Source organism: Pogoniulus pusillus, chromosome 30 (assembly GCF_015220805.1).
Source record: "Pogoniulus pusillus isolate bPogPus1 chromosome 30, bPogPus1.pri, whole genome shotgun sequence".
Classification (NCBI taxonomy): domain Eukaryota; kingdom Metazoa; phylum Chordata; class Aves; order Piciformes; family Lybiidae; genus Pogoniulus; species Pogoniulus pusillus.
In genome coordinates, this window is record NC_087293.1 from 8,219,149 (window position 1) to 8,229,465 (window position 10,317).

A 10,317-nucleotide genomic window follows, 5' to 3' on the forward strand; every position below is an offset into this window, starting at 1 on the left:
GGATCAGAATCATCCAGTCCAGTGAGCTCCAGAGGATCTCATTTCATGCATTGATTTCCATTAACCAAGTACCTAACCAAATATGCACACCTCCTGCTTTTAGTTTTTGAGCAGTTCTTTAAAAGGAACTGCATCACTGTCCTGAACCACAGCCTCTGTGAATCTGGCACCAGCTGAAAACTTTTTCTGCACATTGGTTTCCCAGAGCTGTTCTTGCACAAAGCTGTGCTGTAGGTTAGCTTGGCATTTGCTCTGTCATCTCCTTGTGTTAATGCACTTGCATGGGCTGTCAGTGCCAGGTGGGCACTGCTGGGAGCCACAAGAAAAGTCTCAGGATAGATTTAGTAATTTTTTTCACTGAAGCCTGGTTTTGACAGTGACTTCAGTGTCACACACAGAGACCTTGAAGACACAGAAATATCATCAGTGCAGGCCCTCACTGGCAAAGACCAAGAAGCACCCTTTGTGTGTGTGTGCTGTGTCTTTGCTGCCTGCTGTGTCACCATCACGTGGGGGTTTACTAACGAAGGACAAACCAACACAGGTACTTTACACAACTGTATGGTGTGATGGTTTGGGTGTTCCTCACACCCCCACACTTTAGAAATCACCCAGACTAGACTCAGCTGGCTCTGGAAATATGAATGAAGCTTACATTTACAGCTAGCACAAGATACAAGCAGTGATTTACAGTGTATACAGTTATAGACAGAAATATACTAGATAGAAGGTAATACAGAAACACAACTCCCCTCCCAGAAACCTGAGTCCCCAGGAGGGGCTCTCAACCACCCTTTCACCTTCCCCCTACCCCTCTCAACCTTACCCCAGCCCCAAGGAAGAATAGAAGTTCGGCCAGGGGGGTTAGGAAGCAAAGTGGATTAGTCCAAAATAGAGAGTGCAGCCAGCAGCCCAAGTGAGAGTGATTATCTATGTTTTATTTCTTGTTCCTATACATCTGAGCGAGCCTATGAGTGAAGTAGACATCAGCTTTGTTTCCCTTTCACAGCCTGTAATCTAGTTCTTCTCACCAAAACATTCTAGCCTGCTTCAAACTAGCACATGTGGCAAATCCCACAATGAGCTTCAGCAAGGTAAGGACAATCGTGTGTCTTCCTGTGGATCCTGGCTCCACAGGCAATGGTTTGCTGTCTCCTTTCTTCTTGGGTGCAGTCCCACACACAGGTCTCTCCTGAACCAGGACCACCAAAGTGCCTGACAGTTCTGAGGCTGACTGATACTGCTGCTGTAGGCATTTCCCACAAGGTGGCATTTGGCCAGTCTCTGATTTCTCCCAGCCCCTTCTCTTCTGCTAAGCTGTGAGTCAGGGAGACTGCAGCACTGTCTGTGGTTTCCTATCTGTGCAGATCCTTTCTGTTCTGTAGGCAGACTGCTGTAAGGTAGGGGGAACAGGAGCAACACCAATGTGTCTTTTCTGTGGAAAAAAAAACCAGCTGGGAACAGCCTTTTGTGTCCGCAGCAGAGCAGACAGGGATCCTGTCTGTCTCCTTGTACTCAAAAACTGTTGTCAGTGCAATGAACATCCTCTAGCTTTGGACAAAGTTCTTAATTTTGTTTTTTGTATCCTGCTGAGCAGCAATTGCTTCAGTCCTTGCTAAAGAACTCCAGATAAAGAAGTTCTCATGACCTGTCCTTATAAATCAGACTTTTGGAAGTGAACAAGGGGTTTAAGTTGTTTTTAACAAGAGATCTCACAACATTTTCATTTAAATTGGCCAATTTAGTGCTATCAGCTGGATATTAGTCATGATACCATGTGCATGCATGTGTGTAGACAGTACAAGTGATGTACACAGCTGTTATTTGCTGCACCTAGGACTGGAAGAGGTACTTGTGCCCAATGTATAAACCAAGGGGAAACATTAACAGAGGTTTAACTATGATTAGCCTCCTAAAGGCTCTGTTAAGGCAAATGGAAAACAAAGCAGAGGTGATTGGTGGCAACCAGCAATGGCTTCACCAAGGGCAGATCATGCCTGACAAATTTAGTGGCTTTTTATGATGAAGTCATAGCAACAGTGGACAAGGGAAGGGCAAATGACATCATCTACCTGGACCTGAGTAAGGGATATGGCTCTGTCCCACATGACATCCAGGTCACTAAACTGGACAAACATGAACTAGATGGGTGGAGCACTGCTGGATAAGGAATTGGCTGGATTGGTCAATTGGCACACAGAGAGTGGTGACCAAGGGCACAATGTCCACCTGGAGACCAGTGCCAAGTGGTGTCCCTCAGGGGTCAGTGCTGGCACCAGTGCTGTTTGACATCTTTGTCAGTGACATGGACAGAGGAATCAGTGCACCCTCAGCAAGTTTGCAGATGACACCAAGCTGTGTGGCACAGTCGACTTGCTAAAGGGCAGGGATCCATCCAGAGGGACCTGGGCAGGCTGCAGAGGTGTGCCCAGGCCAACCTCATGACATTCAACAGGGCCAAGAGTAAGGTCCTGCATCTGGGTCAGTGCAATCCCAAGCACAACTCCAGGCTGGGTGGGGAATGGCTGAGAGCAGCCCTGAGGACCTGGGGGTCTGGGGTAATGAAAAGCTCAGCATGAGCCTGCAGTGTGAGTGCAGCCCAGCAGCAAGAGCAGCAGGGCAAGGGAGGAGATTCTGCCCCTTTACTCTGCTCTTGTCAGACCCCACCTGGAGTCCTGTGTGCAGTTCTGGAGCCCCCAACAAAAGAAGGACATGGAACTGTTGCAGCCAGTCCAGAGGAGGCCACCAAGATGCTCAGAGGGCTGCAGCAGCTCTGCTATGAGGACAAGCTGCAAGAGTTAGGGCTCTGCATCCTGGAGAAGAGAAGGCTTCAAGGAGACCATGTAGTGGCCTTCCAGTATCTGAAGGGGCCTACAAGAAGGCTGGAGAGGGACTATTGACAAGGTCTTGTAATGACAGGAGGAGGAGTAATGAGTTTCAACTGGCAGAGGGGAGATTTTAAACTAGGTATTAGGAAAACAGTCCTTTGGAGAGGGACCTGGGGGTCCTGATGGATAACAAGTTAGGGCACAGCAATGTGCCCTTGTGGCTGAGAAGGCCAATGGGATCCTGGGGTGTATTAGGAGGAGTGTGTCCAGCAGATCAAGGGAGGTTCTCCTCCCCCTCTGCTCTGCCCTGCTGAGATCTCCTCTTAAATACTGTGTTCAGTTTTGGGCTCCCCAGTTTAAGAGGGACAGGGATCTGCTGGAGAGAGTCCAGCGAAGGGCTACAAGGATGACTAAGGGATTGGAGAGCATGGCTGATGAGGAGAGGCTGAGGGACCTGGGGCTGTTTAGTGTGGAGGAGAGAAGATTGACAGAGGATTTGATACATGTTTATAAATATCTGAGGGCTGAGGGTCAGGAGCAGGGGGGACAGGCTCTGCTCACCTCCTCCCTAGGATAGGACAAGGAGCAATGGATGGAAGCTGCAGCACAGGAGGTTGCACCTCAACTCAAGGGGGAACTTCTTTACTGTAAGGGTCACAGAGCACAGGAACAGGCTCCCCAGAGAGGTTGTGGAGACTTTCAAGACCTGTCTGAATGTGTTCCTTTGTGACTTGAGCTAGATAGTGTTGTCCTGCTTTAGCAGGAGGGTTGGACTCAATGCTCTCCTTGGGTCCCTTCCAACCTCTTACATCCTGTGATCTTGCGAAGGGTCCTTTCCAGTGAGGGTGGTGAGACACTGGCACAGGTTGCCCAGGTAGGTTGTGGCTGCTTCCTCTCTGGAGGTGTTCAAGGCCAGGTTAGATGTGGCCTTGAGCAACCTGTTCTAGTGGGAGGTGTCCCTGCCCATGGTGAGGGGTTGGAACTGGATAGTCCTTGAGGTCCCTTCCAATCTAACCCATTCTATGGTTAGGCAAAGAGTTCTCTTCTGTCATTTTAGTTCCTTGCACTAGCCAGGTGACTTCATTTGCCTGCCTGTCTGGGTTTGGCTCTGACTGTTCACTGGATACCAAAATTGAATTAACCAGTGGAAATAAACCACACTTTTAATCTATTGGCAATAAAATGAAGCACCTTGTCAAAATTAATTTTCCCTGGAGGGAGGAATATTTTAGTTCAAGTGAAGGGTTGATTTATAGCCTGCAGTACAGTAAGTGGCATCTGTTTATGCATTACCATTTTTGGAATATTCTCATAAGCTGCTAAGTCATAATGAACAAAAATGCCACCCTGTGCTTTTTCAGAGGGCTTAAGCATTCAGCCTGGGGTTTCTGGGTTCCTGTTTGGTTGTTCTTTCTCAAGAAGGTGCTATTGACACATGCTTCTCTTTTCTGAGCACCTTTGGTGGTGGTATCTGTGATGAGAATGGCAGCACAGATTATAGGGCAGCTATAGATCTGATAGTTCAGTTTTGGGCAGCACAGTACAAGAGAGATGTGGAGATGCTGGAGCGAGTCCAGGGGAGGGCAAAGAAGCTGGTGAAGGGCCTGGAGAATAAATCTGATGAGGAGTGACTGTGGGAGCTGGGGATGGTTAGTTTGAAAAAGAGGAAGCTGAGGACAGACCTCATTGCTATCTGCAGCTACCTGAAGGGATGTTGTGGAGAGGCTGCTGCTGGGCTCTTCTCATAGGTAGTTGGAGATAGAACAAGGGGGAATGGCCTCAAGCTGAGGCTGGGGAGGTTTAGATGGGACATTAGGAAAAAGTTTTTCACAGAGAGAGTGGTCAGGCACTGGAATGAGCTGCCCACAGAGGTGGTTGAATCACCAACTCTGGATGTGGTTAAGGGTCATTTGGATATGCTGCTTAGGGCTATGCTTTAAGGTGAATCTTACAGAGTAGAGTTCTAGGTTGGACTTGGTGATCCTGAGGAGTTTTTCTGTGATTCTGTGACCATGAAATTCAGTTCTAGAACAAACTTTCAGATCCTGTGTGGAGCCTGACATAAATCCAGGTGCTCTGACTGTATTTCACCTGATACCTTGCTCAGCATTGGCAAGTGTACAGATGCCTTCTCAAGAAGAATTGGCATGCATTTTAATGGACGTTTTTCTCCCTTTTTTAAGCTATATGTGTCTATAAAAGCAAAACATATACCCCCACAAAAATCCATCCTACAAAGTACTAGATTCAGTTTGTGGATGAGACATAGAAGTCTCATACCTGAGGAGGAATTTTTTCACTGTGAGGGTGACAGAACACTGGAACAGGCTGCCCAGGGGGGTTGTGGAGTCTCCCTCTCTAGAGATATTCAAGGCCAGCCTGGACACCTTCCTGTGTGATCTGCTCTAGGTGATCCTGCTCTGGCAGGGGGGTTGGACTGGATGAGCTCTCAAAGTCCCTTCCAGCCCCTGATATTCTGTGAAGGGAGCACATACACTTGAAAATAGAGACTGTAAATTCCACTGGCTACATGTGCTCAGGCAAAAGGAAGTGTGGAAGCATAGGGAGAGAGCTTTTTCATACTGCTATGTACTGGTGTGATTGTGCCACTGGCCAGGGTCAGACTTCAGCCAGTAGGGCTGCTAGAGGCTTCAGTTTGTCTAGCAGCAGTAAGCAGAATACCAGGGAACATTTAAAGTGTTCATGACTCTAACAGGACCAAGATGATATCCTCCTCACAGCATGCTGTGCCTCCTGGCCATGTGTGATTTGAGCACAGGAAATAGCTAATGGAGAAGATTTTGGTGTCACTGTGTTGTGCAATGGCATCATTCTCTGTAGTGAATGCATGAATTGTATAGGATAGGTGGAGCCAGCTGAAAACAAATGCTTTGTCATACAAATTTCAGTGAGGGCAGAATTTTGTTCACAGGGCTGCTGCTGATTTTTCATTTTTAAGTCCTACTGATGGAAAAAAAAATAGACTCTTACAGATGACACTAAGGCATAGGAGAGTATTCTGCTCTGCCTACCACTTTCACACAGGAGGATTAAAAATATCCATTGCTCATCTCCACTGTATCTTGAGCTCCTTACTTGGTTTTTATATCATCAGATACAAAATCATCATGATTTTTAAAATAGACTAACCCAGGATTATCAGGGATGATGTAAGTCTTCATCTGCATTGCTTTGTAAGTCCTTATGCTCATACTTATGTTTTTGGAAGCAAGTAATGCTATGATCTGCTTTAAGCATCTCAAAGCAGGTCTCAAAATATCATTCACTTTGCTTTAATTTCTGAAATAAGCTGCCTCTCCCTAAAATCCAGCTCAGTTTTATTCCCTCAGGAAGCAAACTTTTACAGCCTCTGGCCACATGGCTCACTGGAGCAGGGGAAAATAAAACATAACGTTATGGTGTACGCACTGTACTGGGAGGTATGGCAGAATGAGCTGCTCACTTTGCACCCTGCCCCCCTTTTCATCACACCAAATCTCCTCAGCTTCATGACTGCTGCAAAGTGCAGTGTGTCACCAGGTCTTTAAGCTCAAAACCACATCACCTGCTCTCTTTGGTACCAGTTAGAGATGATTCTGAATGGAAGCAGCAGGGTTCAGTTTTGTGCAATCCAAAGACACATCCAAGCTCCCAGACTCCAGGCCTGACTGGTAATTGTCTCTCTCTGCTCCTGCCCCAGTCCAGCTCCTAACAAGACCAGTGGGACTTTCAGCAGAGGCAGCCTCCAGAATTTGGCCTATTTAACTTGCAACAAACACCACTGCGTGGGCTGCTTGGCTGCCAAATCCTGAGGGCTCACTCTTTTGGAATGGAACAAAACCCAAGTTTTATTTGCTGGGCTATTTTTTTTCTTCCTCAAAAGAATGCAGGTGATTCTTTTTTGTTAGCTAGCACCTATACCGTGGTAGTTAAATTCTACACCTGTGGCTAAAGTGTTAAGTGTGTGCATTTGTGTTTGTGTGTAAAATATAACCATAAAGGCCATTTCTCTGTAAAAGCTCACAGTCCAATACCTTCAGTTACACTGTGGGGTGACTAGACCCACTGGAGTCACTTTAGTAAGATGCTGCTAAGGGAGAGCATGTCATAGCAATGGCCAAACAGGGACCAAATAGACCTGCCAGTGTATACACCAGAAAAAAAAGTGTAATTCAGCAAAACCCACCAAGTTTCTTGTTTTACTGCTGAGAATACTGAGTTGTGACTGACTGGAATTTGTGCCCAAAGCACATTGAAGTTGAAGCTCTCTGAGGCACTTCCTAAATCACAGTTTTCAATCCATTAATCCAATTGACTTCATATAAAGCACGTTTCAATACATTAGAAATTACAATGGTAACCATTAAATCACTCAGGTGCTGTTAAATTGCTCCCATTAGTGCAAAGGCAGCCCATACCTTTGCAGTGTGTTTGTACAGTCAGAGTTCAGACATGCTCTGGCTGAAACCAGCAGAAGAGCCATGGAGACACCTCCTGAGTGCTGCTGTCCAGTATTCTGTCATCTCTGGGAGGTCTGATTGTCCAGGAGCTTTCAGGAGACTCTGGTTCTGACACCATCTCCAAGACCTTGAGCAAAAGCTATGTGCTGAGGCTTAACTTTGGCACTAGGAAGCCACTTTTCTATAGCTGTTGAGGTGAGATCTGATGTCATAGAATCATAGAATCAACCAGGTTGGAAGAGACCTCCAAGATCATCCACTCCAACCTATCCCCCAGCCCTAACCAATCAACTAGACCATGGCACTAAGTGCCTCATCCAGGCTTTCCTTGAAGACCCCCAGGGACAGTGCCTCCACCACCTCCCTGGGCAGCCCATTCCAATGCCAATCACTCTCTCTGTGAAGAACTTCTTCCTAATATCCAGCCTATACCTACCCTGGCACAACTTGAGACTGTGTCCCCTTGTTCTATTGCTGGTTACCTGGGAGAAGAGGCCACCCCCCCACCTGGCTACAATGTCCCTTCAGGTAGTTGTAGACAGTAATAAGATCACCCCTGAGCCTCCTCTTCTGCAGGCTAAACAGGCCCAGCTCCCTCAACCTCTCCCCATAGGATTTGTGCTCCAGGCCCCTCACCAGCTTTGTTGCCCTTCTCTGGACACCTTCCAGCACCTCAACATCTTTCTTGAATTGGGGGGCCCAGAACTGGACACAGTACTCAAGGTGTGGCCTGAGCAATGCTGAGTACAGGGGAAGAATAACCTCCCTTGTCCTACTGGCCACACTAATGTCACTTAATGATTCTGAGACTCCTTCAATCAAAGACCTGACTGTGGTGTTTCCCACCAGAAAACTAAAGAGACAGGTTAGGTTTGTCACCTTCTCTTTTAAATCCAAACATACCTCTCTCCTGTTCTTTGCAGGATTGCAAGACGATGGTTGTTTAAGGTGCTGTAGTGGTTTAGAGCTCACACTCGAGTCAAATCCTAAATTATGAACAAGAAATAGGAACTTTCTGGACATATTTTAAGAGAGAGTAAATAAAATAATTGGTTACAGAAGAATAACAATAGATGAGTCTATAGAGTTTAATTTGTTTGCTGGACTAGCATATAATTTGTTGCACAAACGCTTCTTCACTCTGCTGCTTCCTGCCTCCTCCTCTTCCCCCATGTTGGCTGATCTTGCATGGCTACACCAAGCATGGCTGAGTAGACAACAGTGAGGCCTGCTTCTCTCTCTGAGGGGGAGAAGAAGGTGACTGTTTGCCTCTTCTGGGTTTGTCCAGGAGGAGTTTTTGTGTTACTGGACATATATGTAAATGTATTTGGTACATAGGCATTGTACTGAGTGCTTTCAGATTTTAGTTGTGCTCTAAGTATAGCTTTATCTTGCTTCCAAACCTTCTAAGCTAGTCTGCTGATTTTATTTTGGGGGGTAATTTTAACCCTACTACAGAGGTCATTTACATTTGGTGCTGGGAAAGGATCACACACCAGCTAGGACAGGGCTGGAGCAGCATTTGCAGGGAAGGCTGGGTGAAGCCCTTGGACTTCTACACTCAGTAACTTGTGTTGCTTTGAGCAAAGAGGCCCAAGAGCAACCCATATGCCAGCAATTCTGCCAATTTGCCCCTCCCACTGCAGGGACACATCACCCCCACCCCAACCAGCAGATCACCCTGACCAGTATAAATGCAAAGCAGTTTAGTCAGGCTTAAAAAATACCACATGAACATGATGTTTATTTCTCCAGCAGAACCTGTTTGTCACAGTCTTGCAGTTGCATCCTTTCTGAAGAGTGAAGTTTTTATTGCAGACATCTGCCTATAGAAAAGTACTTTGTTTGTAAGGGCACATTTAAAGATGAAAACTGAGGCTTGAATAACTTAATCAGCATACAAATTACACAGATGTAAAAGTTCTCTTTCATTGTCTTAACTTACAGTTTATTTTGTACAGAATTCATTATGTTATACATCTAAGACTTATTATATTGTATAAATATCTTGGGGGTGATGTATATACATATTCAGTGGTATAGATTCAGCAGTTAATGTATGCATTTCACAATACACGATAGTGTATTTCAATGTAGTGCACATGATTTATATTTCAGAACAGAGCACAGCCACTATGAAAAATTGCTGTTGGCTTCATAGGGTACTCCACCTTGAAATACAGGGGTTCCACTCTGCAATGGACCTCTTCTACTCTGTCATATGGCTGTAAGATTGATGAATTAAGAAACAGCAGCTCAAAACATTAATCTACGTGGTTCTACATCAAGAGGAGAGCAGGGCACTGGCTTCCCAAGTTCTTAGTTAAATGAGAAGGAAGGCATAGACCAGCCACGTGGAGCCAGGCTGTGTGTGATGGCTAAACGAGAGAATCTGTTCCACACAGCTGAGAGCTGCCAGCTCTTGCTTCTCCATCCTCTGTACTGCAGTGTTCAGCTGCCGTAAATCACTCAGCTCTGAATACAGGAGCTGAGGGGCTGGCATCAGCTTTATTTTTGAGGTTTGCAAACTCCTCGTGGTCCATTAATCTTCTCTTTGCTTGCAGAATCTTTCCTGGGTGTCTCCTGCCATGTGTATCAATACTACAGGCTGCCTCTCCTGGGCGGCAGGCGAAGGCACTCACAACCTCCCCTCTACACATACTGTAAGATCTGCCTTTTGCTCAGCATTAAATTACAGGTATTGCTTTTCTGGCCACCTACTGAAGCACAGTTCTCCTGTTCCCTTTTCAGACAGACATCCAGACATCCATCTTCTACCTTTTGGTCATCTGGCTGCCTGTGCTTTGTACTCTCAAAAGCAGGAAGCCTCCTATCAATGTATAAATGCTGCTCAATTAGCAGCAAAGTGGAATGTGACCAATTCCATGAGCAAAATACTTTCTTTTAAATAATCATTGTAAAGATTGAGATTAATTCAGAAAAGTATAGGGGTGTAATAGTCATTTACATTTACTTACATGTAAAGTTTGTTGTAATTTTGAACCTAAAACTTGAGGTACTTCAGTTTT